The following is an 8,117-nucleotide window of genomic DNA, read 5'->3' as shown; positions in this document are numbered from 1 at the left end:
ACATAGCTGCCACTCTCTGTCACATAGCTGCCACTCTCTGTCACATAGCTGCCACTCTCTGTCACATAGCTGCCACTCTCTGTCACATAGCTGCCACTCTCTGTCACATAGCTGCCACTCTCTCTGTCACATAGCTGCCACTCTCTCTGTCACATAGCTGCCACTCTCTCTGTCACATAGCTGCCACTCTCTGTCACATAGCTGCCACTCTCTGTCACATAGCTGCCACTCTCTGTCACATAGCTGCCACTCTCTGTCACATAGCTGCCACTCTCTCTGTCACATAGCTGCCACTCTCTCTGTCACATAGCTGCCACTCTCTCTGTCACATAGCTGCCACTCTCTGTCACATAGCTGCCACTCTCTGTCACATAGCTGCCACTCTCTCTGTCACATAGCTGCCACTCTCTCTGTCACATAGCTGCCACTCTCTCTGTCACATAGCTGCCACTCTCTCTGTCACATAGCTGCCACTCTCTCTGTCACATAGCTGCCACTCTCTCTGTCACATAGCTGCCACTCTCTCTGTCACATAGCTGCCACTCTCTCTGTCACATAGCTGCCACTCTCTCTGTCACATAGCTGCCACTCTCAGTCACATAGCTGCCACTCTCTCTGTCACATAGCTGCCACTCTCTCTGTCACATAGCTGCCACTCTCTCTGTCACATAGCTGCCACTCTCTCTGTCACATAGCTGCCACTCTCAGTCACATAGCTGCCACTCTCAGTCACATAGCTGCCACTCTCTCTGTCACATAGCTGCCACTCTCTCTGTCACATAGCTGCCACTCTCTCAGTCACATAGCTGCCACTCTCAGTCACATAGCTGCCACTCTCTCAGTCACATAGCTGCCACTCTCTCAGTCACATAGCTGCCACTCTCTCTGTCACATAGCTGCCTCTCTCTGTCACATAGCTGCCACTCTCTGTCACATAGCTGCCACTCTCTCTGTCACATAGCTGCCACTCTCTCTGTCACATAGCTGCCACTCTCTCTGTCACATAGCTGCCACTCTCTCTGTCACATAGCTGCCACTCTCTCTGTCACATAGCTGCCACTCTCTCTGTCACATAGCTGCCACTCTCTCTGTCACATAGCTGCCACTCTCTCTGTCACATAGCTGCCACTCTCTCTGTCACATAGCTGCCACTCTCTCTGTCACATAGCTGCCACTCTCTCTGTCACATAGCTGCCACTCTCTGTCACATAGCTGCCACTCTCTCTGTCACATAGCTGCCACTCTCTCAGTCACATAGCTGCCACTCTCTCTGTCACATAGCTGCCACTCTCTCTGTCACATAGCTGCCACTCTCAGTCACATAGCTGCCACTCTCTCTGTCACATAGCTGCCACTCTCTCTGTCACATAGCTGCCACTCTCAGTCACATAGCTGCCACTCTCTCTGTCACATAGCTGCCACTCTCTGTCACATAGCTGCCACTCTCTGTCACATAGCTGCCACTCTCTCTGTCACATAGCTGCCACTCTCTCTGTCACATAGCTGCCACTCTCTCTGTCACATAGCTGCCACTCTCTCTGTCACATAGCTGCCACTCTCTGTCACATAGCTGCCACTCTCTGTCACATAGCTGCCACTCTCTCTGTCACATAGCTGCCACTCTCAGTCACATAGCTGCCACTCTCTCTGTCACATAGCTGCCACTCTCTCTGTCACATAGCTGCCACTCTCTCTGTCACATAGCTGCCACTCTCTCTGTCACATAGCTTCCACTCTCTCAGTCACATAGCTGCCACTCTCTCTGTCACATAGCTGCCACTCTCTCTGTCACATAGCTGCCACTCTCTCTGTCACATAGCTGCCACTCTCTCTGTCACATAGCTGCCACTCTCAGTCACATAGCTGCCACTCTCTCTGTCACATAGCTGCCACTCTCTCAGTCACATAGCTGCCACTCTCTCTGTCACATAGCTGCCACTCTCTCAGTCACATAGCTGCCACTCTCTCTGTCACATAGCTGCCACTCTCTCTGTCACATAGCTGCCACTCTCTCTGTCACATAGCTGCCACTCTCTCAGTCACATAGCTGCCACTCTCTCTGTCACATAGCTGCCACTCTCAGTCACATAGCTGCCACTCTCAGTCACATAGCTGCCACTCTCTCAGTCACATAGCTGCCACTCTCTCTGTCACATAGCTGCCACTCTCTCTGTCACATAGCTGCCACTCTCTCAGTCACATAGCTGCCACTCTCTCTGTCACATAGCTGCCACTCTCTCTGTCACATAGCTGCCACTCTCTCAGTCACATAGCTGCCACTCTCTCTGTCACATAGCTGCCACTCTCAGTCACATAGCTGCCACTCTCAGTCACATAGCTGCCACTCTCTCTGTCACATAGCTGCCACTCTCTCTGTCACATAGCTGCCACTCTCTCTGTCACATAGCTGCCACTCTCTCTGTCACATAGCTGCCACTCTCTCAGTCACATAGCTGCCACTCTCTCAGTCACATAGCTGCCACTCTCTCTGTCACATAGCTGCCACTCTCTCTGTCACATAGCTGCCACTCTCTCTGTCACATAGCTGCCACTCTCTCTGTCACATAGCTGCCACTCTCTCTGTCACATAGCTGCCACTCTCTCTGTCACATAGCTGCCACTCTCTCTGTCACATAGCTGCCACTCTCTCTGTCACATAGCTGCCACTCTCTCTGTCACATAGCTGCCACTCTCTCTGTCACATAGCTGCCACTCTCTCTGTCACATAGCTGCCACTCTCTCAGTCACATAGCTGCCACTCTCTGTCACATAGCTGCCACTCTCTCTGTCACATAGCTGCCACTCTCTCAGTCACATAGCTGCCACTCTCTCTGTCACATAGCTGCCACTCTCAGTCACATAGCTGCCACTCTCTGTCACATAGCTGCCACTCTCAGTCACATAGCTGCCACTCTCAGTCACATAGCTGCCACTCTCAGTCACATAGCTGCCACTCTCTCAGTCACATAGCTGCCACTCTCTCAGTCACATAGCTGCCACTCTCTCTGTCACATAGCTGCCACTCTCTCTGTCACATAGCTGCCACTCTCTCTGTCACATAGCTGCCACTCTCTGTCACATAGCTGCCACTCTCTCTGTCACATAGCTGCCACTCTCAGTCACATAGCTGCCACTCTCTCTGTCACATAGCTGCCACTCTCTCTGTCACATAGCTGCCACTCTCTCAGTCACATAGCTGCCACTCTCTCTGTCACATAGCTGCCACTCTCTCAGTCACATAGCTGCCACTCTCTCAGTCACATAGCTGCCACTCTCTCAGTCACATAGCTGCCACTCTCTCAGTCACATAGCTGCCACTCTCTCAGTCACATAGCTGCCACTCTCTCAGTCACATAGCTGCCACTCTCTCTGTCACATAGCTGCCACTCTCTCAGTCACATAGCTGCCACTCTCTCTGTCACATAGCTGCCACTCTCTCTGTCACATAGCTGCCACTCTCTCTGTCACATAGCTGCCACTCTCTCTGTCACATAGTCCACTCTCTCATCAGCTGCCACTCTCTCTGTCACATAGCTGCCACTCTCTCTGTCACATAGCTGCCACTCTCTCTGTCACATAGCTGCCACTCTCTCTGTCACATAGCTGCCACTCTCTCTGTCACATAGCTGCCACTCTCTCAGTCACATAGCTGCCACTCTCTCTGTCACATAGCTGCCACTCTCTCAGTCACATAGCTGCCACTCTCTCTGTCACATAGCTGCCACTCTCTCACATGTCACATAGCTGCCACTCTCTGTCACATAGCTGCCACTCTCTCAGTCACATAGCTGCCACTCTCTCAGTCACATAGCTGCCACTCTCAGTCACATAGCTGCCACTCTCTGTCACATAGCTGCCACTCTCAGTCACATAGCTGCCACTCTCAGTCACATAGCTGCCACTCTCTCAGTCACATAGCTGCCACATAGCTGCCACTCTCTCAGTCACATAGCTGCCACTCTCTCAGTCACATAGCTGCCACTCTCTCTGTCACATAGCTGCCACTCTCTGTCACATAGCTGCCACTCTCTCTGTCACATAGCTGCCACTCTCTCTGTCACATAGCTGCCACTCTCTCTGTCACATAGCTGCCACTCTCTCTGTCACATAGCTGCCACTCTCTCTGTCACATAGCTGCCACTCTCTCAGTCACATAGCTGCCACTCTCTCTGTCACATAGCTGCCACTCTCTCAGTCACATAGCTGCCACTCTCTCAGTCACATAGCTGCCACTCTCTCAGTCACATAGCTGCCACTCTCTCAGTCACATAGCTGCCACTCTCTCAGTCACATAGCTGCCACTCTCTCAGTCACATAGCTGCCACTCTCTCAGTCACATAGCTGCCACTCTCTCTGTCACATAGCTGCCACTCTCTCTGTCACATAGCTGCCACTCTCTCTGTCACATAGCTGCCACTCTCTCACATGTCACATAGCTGCCACTCTCTCTGTCACATAGCTGCCACTCTCTCTGTCTCTGTCACATAGCTGCCACTCTCTCTGTCACATAGCTGCCACTCTCTCTGTCACATAGCTGCCACTCTCTCAGTCACATAGCTGCCACTCTCTCTGTCACATAGCTGCCACTCTCTCTGTCACATAGCTGCCACTCTCTCTGTCACATAGCTGCCACTCTCTCAGTCACATAGCTGCCACTCTCTCTGTCACATAGCTGCCACTCTCTCTGTCACATAGCTGCCACTCTCTCAGTCACATAGCTGCCACTCTCTCAGTCACATAGCTGCCACTCTCTGTCACATAGCTGCCACTCTGTCACATAGCTGCCACTCTCTCAGTCACATAGCTGCCACTCTCTCTGTCACATAGCTGCCACTCTCTCTGTCACATAGCTGCCACTCTCTCAGACACATAGCTGCCACTCTCTCTGTCACATAGCTGCCACTCTCTCTGTCACATAGCTGCCACTGCTCTCTCTGTCACATAGCTGCCACTCTCTCTGTCACATAGCTGCCACTCTCTCTGTCACATAGCTGCCACTCTCTCTGTCACATAGCTGCCACTCTCTCTGTCACATAGCTGCCACTCTCTCAGTCACATAGCTGCCACTCTCTCTGTCACATAGCTGCCACTCTCAGTCACATAGCTGCCACTCTCTCTGTCACATAGCTGCCACTCTCTCACATGTCACATAGCTGCCACTCTCTCAGTCACATAGCTGCCACTCTCTCTGTCACATAGCTGCCACTCTCTCTGTCACATAGCTGCCACTCTCTCTGTCACATAGCTGCCACTCTCTCTGTCACATAGCTGCCACTCTCTCTGTCACATAGCTGCCACTCTCTCAGTCACATAGCTGCCACTCTCTCAGTCACATAGCTGCCACTCTCTCTGTCACATAGCTGCCACTCTCTCTGTCACATAGCTGCCACTCTCTCAGTCACATAGCTGCCACTCTCTCTGTCACATAGCTGCCACTCTCTCTGTCACATAGCTGCCACTCTCTCTGTCACATAGCTGCCACTCTCAGTCACATAGCTGTCTGTCACATAGCTGCCACTCTCTCTGTCACATAGCAGCCACTCTCTCAGTCACAGAGCTGCCACTCTCTCTGTCACATAGCTGCCACTCTCTCAGTCACATAGCTGCCACTCTCTCTGTCACATAGCTGCCACTCTCTCAGTCACATAGCTGCCACTCTCTCACATGTCACATAGCTGCCACTCTCTCAGTCACATAGCTGCCACTCTCTCAGTCACATAGCTGCCACTCTCTCTGTCACATAGCTGCCACTCTGTCACATAGCTGTCACATAGCTGCCACTCTCTCAGTCACATAGCTGCCACTCTCTCAGTCACATAGCTGCCACTCTCTCAGTCACATAGCTGCCACTCTCTCTGTCACATAGCTGCCACTCTCAGTCACATAGCTGCCACTCTCTCAGTCACATAGCTGCCACTCTCTCTGTCACATAGCTGCCACTCTCTCTGTCACATAGCTGCCACTCTCTCTGTCACATAGCTGCCACTCTCTCAGTCACATAGCTGCCACTCTCTCTGTCACATAGCTGCCACTCTCTCTGTCACATAGCTGCCACTCTCTCAGTCACATAGCTGCCACTCTCTCTGTCACATAGCTGCCACTCTCTCAGTCACATAGCTGCCACTCTCTCTGTCACATAGCTGCCACTCTCAGTCACATAGCTGCCACTCTCTCTGTCACATAGCTGCCACTCTCTCAGTCACATAGCTGCCACTCTCTCAGTCACATAGCTGCCACTCTCTCAGTCACATAGCTGCCACTCTCTGTCACATAGCTGCCACTCTCTCTGTCACATAGTCCACTCTCTGTCACATAGCTGCCACTCTCTCAGTCACATAGCTGCCACTCTCAGTCACATAGCTGCCACTCTCTCTGTCACATAGCTGCCACTCTCAGTCACATAGCTGCCACTCTCAGTCACATAGCTGTCACATAGCTGCCACTCTCTCAGTCACATAGCTGCCACTCTCTCTGTCACATAGCTGCCACTCTCTCTGTCACATAGCTGCCACTCTCTCTGTCACATAGCTGCCACTCTCTGTCACATAGCTGCCACTCTCTCAGTCACATAGCTGCCACTCTCTCAGTCACATAGCTGCCACTCTCAGTCACATAGCTGCCACTCTCTGTCACATAGCTGCCACTCTCTCTGTCACATAGCTGCCACTCTCAGTCACATAGCTGCCACTCTCTCTGTCACATAGCTGCCACTCTCTCTGTCACATAGCTGCCACTCTCTGTCACATAGCTGCCACTCTCTCTGTCACATAGCTGCCACTCTCAGTCACATAGCTGCCACTCTCAGTCACATAGCTGCCACTCTCTCTGTCACATAGCTGCCACTCTCTCTGTCACATAGCTGCCACTCTCTCTGTCACATAGCTGCCACTCTCTCAGTCACATAGCTGCCACTCTCTCTGTCACATAGCTGCCACTCTCTGTCACATAGCTGCCACTCTCTCTGTCACATAGCTGCCACTCTCTCTGTCACATAGCTGCCACTCTCTGTCACATAGCTGCCACTCTCTCTGTCACATAGCTGCCACTCTCTGTCACATAGCTGCCACTCTCTCTGTCACATAGCTGCCACTCAGTCACATAGCTGCCACTCTCTCTGTCACATAGCTGCCACTCTCTCTGTCACATAGCTGCCACTCTCTCTGTCACATAGCTGCCACTCTCTCTGTCACATAGCTGCCACTCTCTCTGTCACATAGCTGCCACTCTCTCTGTCACATAGCTGCCACTCTCTCTGTCACATAGCTGCCACTCTCTCTGTCACATAGCTGCCACTCTCTCAGTCACATAGCTGCCACTCTCTCTGTCACATAGCTGCCACTCTCTCTGTCACATAGCTGCCACTCTCTCTGTCACATAGCTGCCACTCTCTCTGTCACATAGCTGCCACTCTCTCAGTCACATAGCTGCCACTCTCTCTGTCACATAGCTGCCACTCTCTCAGTCACATAGCTGCCACTCTCTCTGTCACATAGCTGCCACTCTCTCTGTCACATAGCTGCCACTCTCTGTCACATAGCTGCCACTCTCTCAGTCACATAGCTGCCACTCTCTCTGTCACATAGCTGCCACTCTCTCAGTCACATAGCTGCCACTCTCTCTGTCACATAGCTGCCACTCTCTCTGTCACATAGCTGCCACTCTCTCAGTCACATAGCTGCCACTCTCTCTGTCACATAGCTGCCACTCTCTCTGTCACATAGCTGCCACTCTCTCTGTCACATAGCTGCCACTCTCTGTCACATAGCTGCCACTCTCTCAGTCACATAGCTGCCACTCTCTCAGTCACATAGCTGCCACTCTCTCTGTCACATAGCTGCCACTCTCAGTCACATAGCTGCCACTCTCTCTGTCACATAGCTGCCACTCTCTCTGTCACATAGCTGCCACTCTCTGTCACATAGCTGCCACTCTCTCAGTCACATAGCTTCCACTCTCTCAGTCACATAGCTGCCACTCTCTCTGTCACATAGCTGCCACTCTCTCAGTCACATAGCTGCCACTCTCTCAGTCACATAGCTGCCACTCTCTCTGTCACATAGCTGCCACTCTCTCTGTCACATAGCTGCCACTCTCAGTCACATAGCTGCCACTCTCTC

This window comes from Oncorhynchus masou, chromosome 9 (assembly GCF_036934945.1).
Source record: "Oncorhynchus masou masou isolate Uvic2021 chromosome 9, UVic_Omas_1.1, whole genome shotgun sequence".
In the NCBI taxonomy this organism is placed as follows: domain Eukaryota; kingdom Metazoa; phylum Chordata; class Actinopteri; order Salmoniformes; family Salmonidae; genus Oncorhynchus; species Oncorhynchus masou.
This window is presented reverse-complemented; position numbering follows the sequence as displayed.